Below are 10,857 nucleotides of genomic sequence, written 5' to 3'. Positions count from 1 at the left end.
AGCAGTCTAATACATTTAAATTGTTAGCAGTTGTCAACACTATAATACATTTAAATTGTTAGCAGTAAAATGTTGTTAGCTTGTTTATTTGTTTGTTAGATTTAAATTTAAAAACTACCTAAATAAATGCAATTTTCTTCACTGTCTTTAGTCCCTCCCTTCCTCCTTTCAATTCGGGTAATGTCGTCTCTCCCATAATGGTTTAAATTCTTGCCCTGTGAGTTGTATATTTGTGGTGTCAGAGAAAGGTTTGGAAGTCTCTCTGTTTTTTCATGGCCCAAAAATTATGTGACAAGGAAATATAACCACCATATGTGATTACAACAAAGAAAAGTGCTTGCAAATTCATCGGAGAAGGTGCTTAGAGTTAGCTTTAGGGCTTTAAATTTTAGTATTTTACCTTATTTCACCATAAAGGTAAACTTAATGCATCCACACATGCTTGTATGTTGTTGTATGGAACTGGGTGATTCAAACTAGGAAATATGGTTAGCAATAAGATGCCTAAAAATGTTGTTGTTACTGACTCCTAACAAAACCATAAAGTAAAGCTTCCAAGGAAAACATTAAACTAAATGATTCAATGCTTTAGAGTTAGTGATTTTATCTAAATAAAAGAGAAGAATTTGATGATTGAAAAAAGCATAAAAATCTCACATCGAAATAAAAATAATTTTCATATTAGAATTCAAATTCAAATTCAACAGAGTTCAGATTCTTGAATTTGGTTTATCTAACTTTGATTAAATTATCCCAACAGAGCTCAATTACCTACATATCATATTATCCCAACAAAGTTCAAATTCTTGAATTCAGTTCATCTACCTTTGTTCCTTGATCATCACAATGACCTGCTGGACATTAGATAAACCGAAACTCCTCGTGTGTTTCACGAAATGGACTAACCGCCTCTCGTGGATCCTTATCTCTAGTGATGTGATAATTGACTAACACCTGCGGGTTTTGGTCTAACGAAAATTGTGATTCCCAACAAGTGGTATCAGATCTTAGGTTACGAGTTCGATACACACTCGGCTCGCGTTGGCGGGGAGGTTGTTGGACATTGGATAAACCAACACTCACTGTGTGTTTCGCGACATGGACTAACCACCTCTCATGGATCCTTATCTCTAGCGATGTGATAGTTGACTAACACCTGCGGGTTTTGGTCTAACGACAATCGTGATTCCCAACATGACCATTAAAAAATATTCTCAAATCAATTAAAACTATATGTAACTGTGTAGAAGAGAATGGTATTTTTATCATTTGCAATACTCAATCTAATGAACTAGATAATCCTTAAATGTGTAGAAGTTTAGCTTATAATATTAAACCAATCAACATATTTCATCCTTACAAAATTTACATTGCGATGTGGTTACAAAAGTTATGTCATGCCACCCCTATGTTTGATGGCCTCCATTTCCTAAATTTCCCAAAATTGTTGAGTTGCCTACCTGACCCAAGTATTGTGGACTACCCAAGATTGGTTGATTAGAATGTGCCTGAATGTTTCCCTAAGCTTGACTCCAATTTACTCCTTGCAGCCATGGAGGTACTAAGTAGCTCAAGTGTCCACTTGTGTTACTAACCCCAACAATGAGTGCAGGTGTCATATACACACAATTAGGATTTAAACCTGCACTGGTAGGGGTATAAGAGGTGGGCATAGCCCTTGGATGATAGCGAGGGACTATGATGTTAATCAGGTCTTAGTATGATGGTGTGTGCTCTGCAATGTGGTCCAGCATGTTGGACATCATCCTATTTGCCTCAAATTGGCTTGGACCATAGTCTTCCCTGCTTGTCACCGCTCCTCCTTTTTCCAAAACCTGTTGAACCTTTTTTGCCTCCCTCTCTTGCCTTGCTAATTTTTTTTTATGCTCCTTATCTTCCCTTGTTTTTTGTCTTTCCAGCCTTTCCTTTGCTCGAGCTTATGCTACTGCAATCCTTGCAACTCTCTTTTCCTTGGCCAAATCCTTCTTTCTCTTTTTAGATTCCTAAATTTCATTTTTTTAACGTTCAGACTCAAACAATAAATTCATATAATCCTCATATGTGAGCAACTATGAAATCCTCCCCAAATGAAGAGAATATGATGTTGAGTGCCTTGATGAGGCCTCCACTCTCTCTACTAGTATCTTTAGGAATGCACCAAGTATTCTTTGCTTTGATGTCCCATGCTCCTCGGGACCTAGCACTTGGATTTCAACCTCTAGGATAACTTATTGGCCCCCATTTTTGTCTTCTTCAGGTACTTCATGCTGAATAGGCTCCTCTTGTAGTGATCCATTGTCCAAAAAGTAATGAACAATTTTGGTGTTCAACTCTGATAATTGTGAAGGTATGCCCATGCTTTCCTTATTGGTGGTATACACATTATGTGTGTTGATATGCATCATAGCCTCTCCCAACCATGATGGTGGGCTTACTTGGGTTTGCATGCTTAATTTATCATTGTTTAATCATGTTGCATTATCATTTGAAATCAAGTTTGCATTTTCATTCACTTGATCAACTGCCTCATATGGAATATCAAATGAAGAATTGGTCGATGGTTCAACGGGCGTGACAACCTCCATGATATTTACAATTGGTTCATGATTGAATTGTGTCTCACTCACATGTTCATCATCATCACCATAGAAGTACCCTTCAAAAAGGGACAGTATACCTTCAGCAACATCAACATCTTCTTTACCATCAACATGGCCTTGTAAATTCTCTACGTCTTGACCTTCCACATCAAATGCTTGGCTATAACCAGTATCATGCATAAGAGCATCAACATTAAGTAGCCATATACCAGTCCTCCTAAATCCAGCCTTGATATTAGAAGGTGTGAGAGACATTTTAAATTCTTTACTTGCAATCTCAGTTAGCTCAAACCTCTTTACTTCCACCCCTGGATTCTTTGCCATCCACGAAGCTCACTCGACCCTGATGTAGGTTTTAACCCTGTACAGAAATTACCTGCATACGAATTCTTAAACAAAGAAAATAAACAATGCGAGAGCATAACCCATAAAACACATATGCACAAAGATTTTTCCCTGGATCCCAAAACCGGGACTACCAGCTTGATTTTTCATTATGTTCCTTTCAATGTTACAATACATATTTATACATGCCGAAGCATCCAATACCATGGACCGAAAAACCATCGCGTCCAATACCATGTGCGAAAATCATGCACAAAACCATAGGTAGGTTCGCCCAACCTAATATAGGGTCCAAAAAAATATAACACAACCCAACACCTGAAATAGTTCTTGAAAGGCCCAAACACGCTATGAATCAAGGGATTACAATCTGTGAGTGGTATAAGCCGACAATGTTAACAGGTCAATGCCCAAATTGTTGGCCTCCTCAATTGTCTGCACAACCATGTGGCTTCCATGGCCATCTAAAATTAGTAGGTGTCTATTTTCAAACGAGACACCACTTGGTACAAATGCAGCAAGGTGACAAAGCCAATTCAGGAATAGTTCCTTTGTCATCCATGCATGGGGATGTGCAAACATGCATGCCCTTGGTTCAAAATTCTGTATATAGTTTTTTAGTTGTGTTTTACCTTTTAATAGATAAAATCCTAGGATTGAAGAAACAATTTCATTGACACAACAAAGAATAGTGATCCACTTCCTGCTCTTAGGAAAAATCTTAGGTACATTTCTGCTCCCTCTCTTGGCAATTACTCACATACCACAATTCCTTCCTTCCTGTAAGAATGTTTCATCATAGTTCCATATATGGTATGGGGCATATGAGTGTTGCTTATATCTAGCAGAAAGAGTGTTATCGAACTTGGACACAATTGCAGGCATACATTTAAAGCCTTGTCTCTGTCAAGGCCCTCAGTTGTACTTAGCACAAGGCCTGAATGCCTTTTTTTAAATCCACTCCACCATGATTTACCAGGAAACCCATATTTGAATGGGTTTGGCCTCCCCTAACAGATTTGAGCCATGGTGGATTTAAGTTGTATAAGCTCTAACCCATATCCCAATTGGGCCATCTCCTTACACCACTCAACCACCTCTTCCTCGTCCTATTTAGTCATAACTCTAACAAGCCCTCTACACTTTGTATTAGTCAACCCATTTATGCAATAATGTATGTTAGAGGCAGCAATACCATGTTGTTTCGCAGAGGCATGGATTGAATATCCCTTAAACTCGTTGTCATCAATTTCAGCTAGCATGTCTTGCTTTGTCCAGCATCTGATGGCACTAATTTTCTTTGCTGAACTTGTAGTTGAAATTTCTAATTCTGACACATCAGAAATCCCTACTGCATTATCCGGTTTATTATCTCCTACTTGTTCTCTCCATTAACAAGCTATTTATAAATATAAATACCGAAATAAACACAAATGAAGCCTCAACAAATATACAGATCAACAACTGAAATAACTAAGACAATCACACAAGGGACACCGTTAGTTTTGGACAATCGTCCCCAGAAAAACCCAATGCATGAAAGCTGGTACAACAAATATAAGGGTTTATTTATTCTTCAATTTCTGAATACAACTAAGGTGCCATCAATGGCTCACCCTTCAGATAATTTCCTTGGCATAAGTACCTCTCCTCAGAGACACATATTCCAGTTGATCAGCAACCGGATGATTGATCCCACAACAACTTTGATAGTTCCTTAGCTGGAAAGCGAAAGCTTATCCAAGCTTCTCTCTGGAACTGCGTCATCGTCTAGGGACTGCGTCACCATTTTTCTGCTTTGCGTCTGCCTCTCGGATCCCAGTCTGCCCATGAAAAATCCCTCAGTGCTGCCTCTTCAGCCCAACATCAGCTTTTCTAGCCTATGCACAACCTCTACTGCCTCTGCATCAACCTCTTGGCCTTCTACATCTTCTGTGCTGGCCCACTTAACCCTTGTGTCAGTCCTGGTTGCATCTGTGTCAGCCTTCCAAGGCTTTGTGTTGTCTCTCCGAAATTTTCTCTACCTCTCTGATATGTATTCTCAACCTTCTGTAGAACTGCCCCTCGCTGCAACAGATCACTAACTCGATTTCTCAGCAAACCCTGCCCCATAAAATCGAATTCTTGATTAACTTGGTGTATCTCCAATTGATCCTCAAGCCTCCTCTTATACTTTTCCTATTGACGATTCAATGGCCAAGATTAAGTCCCTAATCAATGACTAAGATTAGATTTGGCTTGATCCTCATTATTTAGAACTTTCTCACCTATGTTATATTAATACACATTAATATTTTAATTTTCCTATGTTTAGACTTAGGGTTAAATTAAAAATATTAATTATCTTAATATCTCTCCATCCGGGTGGAATTTCCCCAAAGGATTTATGGGTCTTGGAGATCTCATGTGCCTTAGCCTCTCCACCAATTTTTAGGGCTAGAGCACATCTGATGCTACCAAAATCCAACACTCCCTCTTAGTGAGGAATGTGCTCTAGCAATGCTTCACTATAGAAACGTCACACTGATCTTCCGCATCTAAACCTGTGTTGATGCTTGGCTTGCTGCCTCACATCCTCTACATTGCTACTCCATGTACTGCTTCCCATGACACTGCCACTGCCACTGCTACATATGTACTGGAACCCCCTCTCAATATGTTGCCCATGCTGCCCCTAGCACTCCCACTGCTAACTGCTACACTGCAACTCAGTTACCGAGAATTAGGTAACTGACTTCCCCCAAATACTCACATCCTAGGCAATCTAGAAGCCTCGTGATGTTTAAGTTGCCTCTACTGCTAACCCGTGCTCCGTCAGTTGCTATTGTGCTACTACAAACACCTGTGTGCCTCTCGCACTACTCCAACCTTTGTTGCGCTGCTACAGACTTTTGCACTCTAGCCATGCCTTGCTGCTCCACCACACTTTGCTTCACCCAACATCTGTCATCATGCTACTGTCATTAAGGGCTCCCATAGCTCGATGTGATCCAAGAGTTTAGGCACCTGAAGGATCCTTCCCCTAGCATGTAGTCCTCCTGACTACAACTTGATATCACCCCACCTCTTCTCTACAGGTGCATAAGCACTCATGACACAATCGTCATCAGTCTCGACCTCTTTTTGTGCCTTAGCTGGAGCTACCTTTGAATCAGAACCCTCTACTTTGTTTTTCTTCCTGGGACACTAAGTTGCATAATGTCCCAACTCCCCATAATGGAAGCACTTAACCTTGGATATGTCCTTCTTGTTCCTCTTTCCTTGATGTCCCACAAATGCTAGAGCTGCATCCTCCTCCTCCTCTTTCTTGATTTGACCTCCCTTGCCACTACTCCCCGCCTTGGTCATCCTTCTGATCTCTTCTTGGCGAAGAGCTGCCCACATCTCCTCCCAACCGGGAAGAGTAGCCCTGCCCAAAATACTTTGGAAAAATGTCTCCCACTCCTCGAAGACTACATTCAGGGCAGTCCTGACCATAAATTCTAGATCTGGTGTAAACCCCACGGAAGTAAGCTGGTCACAAATCTCATGCAACCTAAGAAGGAATGGATATTTCTGCTCTCCCTTATGCATCATATATGACCATAGTTGATTCTCCAATAGCATCTCCCACTGCACGGAAGAGCCCCGGCATAAGGAGGTCAGGGTGTCCCACACCTCCTTTGTTGTGTTCTTTTCAGCAATATGTCATATGACATGATCTTTAACCCTGTCTAGGATCATGCACTTCGCCCTCACCATTGCATCCTCATACTTCTTGTTCTCAGCTAGGTCAACTGGGATAACCATGGTTTTCAAGGCATAGTCCTTGATGCGATGTTGATCCAGGACTTCCAGGATCTTGGCCTTCCAGATGACAAAGTTGGAAGCCCCTTCCAACCTATCCTGATCCCTTAGTATGTTCACTGTCATTTCAGCTCATCTTCTGGACTCCCTCTAAGTCCTGATTTCCCTTTTGGAAACCTCTCCAATCCTCCTTGCAACTACAACTCAAATCTAGATTCCTTGGCTAGAAATCCATCGTGGTAGTGACTACCTCTGCCTTGGTCTTGCCTCCTTAGACATTATTTTGCTTCGACAGAAATAGTGTCCCACCATCTCCTAAAATTACAATTTTCCCAAAGCTCCCCAAGCCTCGACAACTGAAGAAACTGAGCCTTTCACGCTCTGCGCAATCCCGGCAAAGGTTGAATCTTCTCCTCCTAGCCATAGCATCGATCCTTCTTGGATGAGAAAGATGATTGAGCAATGCATAGGTTTGATATGCCCCTCTCTACCTCTATGTTGGCCCTCCTTCTAGCTCGAAATGATGACGCAGGCTCTACGTCACTTCTTCTCTTGCTGCTTCTGCTCTGGAACAACGCTTTCTCTCGGGACATCTGCTACTGCTGCAAATTTCAGATTTTTGTTGGTGCCTTTAGTCCTCTTGTGATATATAATGCTCTGATACCATGTTGAAATTTCTAAGTCTAACACATCAAAAATCCCTACTACATTATCTGGTTTATTATCTCCTACTTGTTCTCTCCATTAACAAGTTATTTATAAATATAAATACTGAAATAAACACAAATGCAGCCTCAACACATATACAGATCAACACCATTATTTGGACAATCGTCCTTGGAGAAACCCAATGTGGGAAAACTGGTACAACAAATATGAGGGTTTTATTATTATGTAGTTTCTGAATATAACTAGGGTGCCAGAAATGGCTCATCCTTCAGAGAATTTACTTGGCAGAAGTACCTCTCCTCGGAGATAGATATTCTGACTGATCAACGACCAGATGATTGATCCCATAACAACTTTGGCATTTCCTTAGCTGGATAGTGAAAGATGATCCAAGCTTCTCTCTAGAACTGCGTCACCCTTTTTTTTCTTTGTGTCTGCCTCTCAATTCCCAATTTGTCCCAAAATAAATCCCTCAATGTTGCCTCTTTAGCCCAGCATCAGCTTTGGTAGCCTCTACTACCTCCACGTCAATCTCTTTTCCCTTTGCGTCTTCTACGCTGGCCCACTTAGCCTCTGTGTCAGCCTTCCAAGTCTCTGCACTCTCTCTCTAGCACTTTCTTTGCCTCTCTGATATGTATTCTCATCCTTTTGTCAAACTGCCCCTTGCTGCAACACATCACTAACTCGATTTCTCAGCAAACCCTACCCCAGAAAATCAAATTCTTGATCAACTAGGTGTATCTCCAACTGACCGTCAAGCCTCCTCTTATACTTTTCCAGTTAACGATTAAATGGCCGAGATTAAGTCCCTAATCAATGTTGGTCACTTTAATTGCTTATTGATTCAAACAACAAAGTGATGCATTAATTGTCAACCCAGGGAAGTCTAGTTATTTTAAAGGCAACTACGTACTATATGTACTCAATCTTAAAAGCAATGAAAGTTGTAGTACAAACAAATTACATCTCTCCTTAACAAACTGAAGCTCCACTCTGTGTTACAGCAATTACACTCTATTGCAGATAACTATCAAGGAATGCTTAATTTCATTCAAAGAATCATATAATGGAAAAGAATCAATATGCAAAGGAAAACAATGGCTATGCTGCAACAAAGAATCAGGACCCTATCCCCAGAGCGGGAATCTTCAGCACCTACCTCTGATTATCTAGCTTGCCAATTCACTCTGTAACTTAATCACCGATGAAACACTCATGAATTAACTTTGAGCAACAATCAATTGAGAAAGAAACAGAGTTTCAGCAAAGGTATTATAAACAATATTGAGTAAACAGTACTGCTAACAAAGCATGAACAAAAGACACACTTAACACACTGCAGAAATGGAATGGGTGAATCTTGTGATGAAGGTAGGCCCTGTCCTTATCACAAGATTCCCCAGGAAACAAGAACTAGAAAGAAATGTTCAGAACAAGATTTTATTCATCCATCAATATGTCATATTACAAAAAGGATTCTAGTCCTATTCCTTCAACTCAGCCTTCTTCACAGTCTGTTCATGCCCCTCTAATGTAGATGTCTCCTCTTTATAAAGAGGAGACATCTATTACAAAAGATTTACATTATAAATTATATTTTAACCCATTATACAAAAATAGGGAAATCAGTTTCCCGTCAACAAAATGTTGTTACAGTAATACTATCTTTAGATTATGGATGTTACATCCGGTGTAACAGCTTCCTCGGTGATCAGTCTGGTTCCTCTGTTGCTATCGAATTTAGAATGCAAATCTCAGCTATTTCAGCTTCGATATTTGTGTGCCGCTCTTACTATTTCAGCAACTGCAAAAATAGTCTTGCAACTCCGGGCAATTTCAGCAACGCGGACTGCACATCATTCTTTAACTATTCAGCAACTTAACAATTTAAAGATTAACTATGAAGATATTGTGATTAAATGCTAAATAATTAAACGTATAGTGATGAGAAGAATCATTGCATACCTTCGGGATAATTGGGTTAAAATACTAATAAGGACTTTTAAATATAGGTTGAAAAGGATGATATCATGGCAAAATATATGGTCAAAAAGGGACAATTAGAAGTCCTAACATCCCCCCCAACTGAAGCAGTTGCATGTCCCCATGCAACATTTACTCTGAGTCTGAGTCGGAGTACTGGGATGTATAGTGAAAATTACTTATACAGTAGGTATAGAAGGTGCTATCAACCAAATCTCTGAAGCCCTAGACACTCTGTAATTTCTGCCATGCTGCAAGCTCCTCCTTTTTGGACACCTTGAAGTAGGCCTTATATTGTTGTACTGGCAACCAAAGAAGCGGGAAATGAAAATGATAACCCAACCATTTTTCACCACACTGTTGAACACATTTAACATAATTAGGTATTCGTGAAATTGTTGCCTGAAGATTAAGAGGGTTAAAGGGATGGTATTCCCTTCTCTCCTTAGGGCAATGTTCCCAGAATAGATTGTTTGCCTGTATGGCAAGAGGTCCTTTATTTTTGACATACTGTTGACACTCCTTTAACACTGCTGCCTGTAATTCTCTGATATGCTCAGTCATTCCTAGTTCTCCTATAACCCGATGATGTTCACTAATGAAAACAAGAGCATTTTGTGGTTCAACTCGGATCCATAGAAGGCGATTTTCTTCATTATGTGTCGCTGAAAGGAAAGCGTTTTGCCATGTGAGCTAATTGGCCATGAAAGAAACAAAGGCTCTGATCTGAATGTCACCAGCCACAGGAATCAAATTAAGCTTTCTATCCTCCAGCATGGCTTCATTATGGAGATAGAGTTCACATAATAGATTCAGTTCACTGACTGATGCTTCTGCAAAGGTTTCAATAAACTGTTGGGGTGTAGACACCTCATGAGATCATCCATCTCTGACTGCTTTTACTTGGAAGAATGCTAGGCGTTCTGCTAGAAACACATAATAGTTAAAGGATGGTTTCTTGGTGGCCAGAAGTCTTTGAACTAACTCAAATATAAGAGACAGTCTAGTTTTCAACTCCTTATTTTCCTTATGCTGTGCACGAGACTGTTCCACGATTTCCCAATTTCTATATACATGATTCTGCCATAATGATTTATTAGCCTGCAATGCCCTTTCTTGTGACAGGGCATACTCTTTCTTCCATATATCCCTGAGTTCTTGAATGCTTGAGGTCTGAGTGAAGACCGTCTTTGCACACCGAGGTTCAGTCTGGGTAAACACCGTCTTTGCAGACTTTGGTGCAGGATTTTCAACGTTAACAACCGGGGTAGGCCGGGGTACTTGTGGTTTCACTTCTTCTCCAGAAATCTTTGAAGGCCCTGCTAGTTCTTGTGTAACAATAGGGTGTTCCTTCTTAACTATAACAGGAGTAGATGCAGGAGTGGATCCAGGCAGTGGGACTTTGATTATCTTATAACCAACTCGATGATAGAGATCACCACATTGGCTGCACATGTATTCATTATATCGATCC

This window comes from Pinus tabuliformis, chromosome 2_1 (assembly GCF_031772625.1).
Source record: "Pinus tabuliformis cultivar Carrire ecotype Pingquan chromosome 2_1, CPIR1, whole genome shotgun sequence".
Classification (NCBI taxonomy): domain Eukaryota; kingdom Viridiplantae; phylum Streptophyta; class Pinopsida; order Pinales; family Pinaceae; genus Pinus; species Pinus tabuliformis.
This window is presented reverse-complemented; position numbering follows the sequence as displayed.